Source organism: Cervus elaphus, chromosome 10, assembly GCF_910594005.1.
Source record: "Cervus elaphus chromosome 10, mCerEla1.1, whole genome shotgun sequence".
NCBI lineage: Eukaryota > Metazoa > Chordata > Mammalia > Artiodactyla > Cervidae > Cervus > Cervus elaphus.
In genome coordinates this window covers 50,310,822-50,313,439 of record NC_057824.1, presented here as the reverse complement: position 1 = coordinate 50,313,439, position 2,618 = coordinate 50,310,822, and the positions used below count along the sequence as shown (strand labels likewise).

Genomic DNA, 2,618 nt, shown 5'->3' with positions numbered 1-2,618 from the left:
TTTCAATGTATGGCAAAAACCACTACAATATAGTAAAGTAATTAGCCTCCAACTAATAAAAATAAATGAAAAAAAATTTCCCCTTTCATACTTGTTAGCATTTGCCTTACATATTGTGGTGCTCCTCTGTTGGGTGCATATATGTTTATAATTGTTTTATCTTCTTCTTGGATTGATCCTTTGATTATTATGTAGTTTCCTTCGTTGTCTCTTTTCACAGCCTTTATTTCAGAGTCTATTTTATCTGCTATGTGTATTGCTACTCCTGCTTTCTTTTGGTCTCCATTTGCATGAAATATATTTTCCCAGCCCTTCACTTTCAGTTCGTATGTGTCCCTTGTTTTGAGGTGGGTCTCTTGTAGGCAGCATATATAGGGGTCTTGTTTTTGTATCCATCCAACCAGTCTTTGTCTTCTGATCATAAGAGACTACTATCAGCAACTATATGCCAATAAAGTGGACAACTTGGAAGAAATGGACAAATTCTTAGAAAACTACAACTTTCCAAAACTGAACCAGGAAGAAATAGAAAATCTTAACAGACTCATCACAAGCACAGAAATTGAAACTGTAATTTGTGCCCTTCCCAGGCCTGAGCAGCTCAGGCGACCAGGTGCTTGGGGAGTGCACTCTCCCCAGGTGGGCAGTACATCTTATCACCTCCGCGGTCCCATGTGTTCGATTCCCTAGGTGCTCAGCACAAGTGCCGTCTCGGGTATGCCATGTGTTTCCTCTGGGGAGCTGATCTCTGGCTGCGGCCCTCCTGCTGGATGTCAACCGTCCAGGATCCCAGGAAGACTTGGTTAGAAACTGGGAGCCTGCTCGCAGTTTGGTAGAGGATGTTGTCTCTGGACTCGAGATTGCCTCTTACCTTCTGGCTCTGGCTATCGCACGCCTGTCTCTCTGCTTTCGGTGGGGGATGGGCGGGTCTGCAGCCAGCTAGCTCTCCTCTGTTAATTCACTCAGTCCTTTGTTCTGTGAGCGGGCCAGCAGTGCCTTAGGTTAGAGCTTTTCATGGGAAAGTTCTCTCTCTTTCTCTCTTTTTTTCTCTATCTCTGGCTATCCCACAGTTTCTGTTGCTATCTCATGCTAGCTCCCTCAGATTGTCCTCAGGGCATTCAGTCCCAGTCCTTACCCTAAGCAATGGAGCCCGCGCCTCCCTGTTTAGCCCCTGCTTGCTGGTGGCAGATGCAAGCATCTGGGCTACTTCTCCACTGGGAATTGTGGTTAGGCATGTAATCTGTGGGTTTTGTTTGTTTGTTTGTTTTTCTCTCTCCTGGTTATATTGCCCTCTGAGATTCCAAAACTCCCCACAGATCTGCTGGTGAGCGGGTTTCCTGGTGTTTGGAAACTTCTCCTCCTTCACTATTCCCTCCCTTGGACGGGTCTCCATCCCTAACTCTTTTGTCTCTCTTTTTATCTTTTATATTCGAAGAGAATGGGCTGCCTTTTGGGGTGCCTGGTGTCCTCTGCCAGCATTCAGAAGTCGTTTTCTGGAATTTGCTCATCGTTCAAATATTCTTTTGATGAATTTGTGGGGAAGAAAGTGGTCTCCCCTTCCTATTCCTCTGCCATCTTAGGACCGCCCTCTTGTGCTTACTCTATATTGCTTGCCCTTTTTGGCTACTACTTAAACTCATATGAGCTCATGTGAGTGAACATTTCTAGAGGGTTTGCTAAGGATCAGGTGTGTGATGGACAAGGTCACATGTTCTCTTCCTCCAGTGACACCAGAACTCTGACCTGCAGGTTCAGGCCCCAAGCCCCTCAGGTCACAGATCAGGGTCTGGTCTGATCTGCATTCCTGTAGGAAGGGAAAGACATAATTATTAACCCTCATTCTACAGATCAGGCAACTGAAGCTGAAAAGGTTTAAATAACCCACCTAGGGCCTGCACATCAGTCACATTCTATGGATGCCTTCTAGGCAGCTGTGTACACAGTAGAGAGAATAGGTGTCCCAGGAGCCCAGAGAAGCCCCAGGGACCTGGTGGACAAGGTTCCCAACCATACCCTTCGCTTGCCTTCTCTGCCTCTGGCAAATTCTCACAGACTATTAACTAACATTGGTAGCACAAAGTCAAATCCCAGAAATTTTACTATGTCACAACCACTGGGATGGTTATTTTTTTAAAAGGGAAAACGAAAGTGTTGGTGAGGATGTAGAGGAAAGGTGGAAACCTCAGCTGGTGCTGGTGAGGATGTACAAGTACAGCCACTATGTGGAACAGCTTGGCAGCTTCTCAGGTCATTGAGCATAGAATTACCAGCAATTGCACTCCTGGGTAGATGCCTAAGCGAACTGAACACAAATTCTCAAACAAAGACATACACCTGCTTGTTTATAACACCACTCTCCACAATAGCTAAAGGGCAGAAATAAGGCAAACCAGTGGATGAATGGATAAACAGACCATGATGTATCCATATAGTAGTTGTTTCTTCAGTCATAAAAGATGTGAAATACTAATAATGGTACAAGAGAGATTAACTTTTAAAATGCATAAATGTGTACACGCTTCAGCAGCACATATACTAAAATTAGAACGATCCAGAGAAGATTAGCATGGCCCCTGCGCAAGGATGACACACAAATTCGTGAAGCGTTCCATATTTTT

At 44.8% G+C, this 2,618-nt stretch overlaps 1 non-coding gene across 1 annotated transcript; it reads left to right on the top strand.

The window, feature by feature from the left end:
- Window positions 1–2,509: 2,509 nt before the first annotated feature.
- Window positions 2,510–2,618, top strand: LOC122702400. The gene has a single exon (XR_006343259.1). It is a non-coding gene; the product is annotated as a U6 spliceosomal RNA (small nuclear RNA).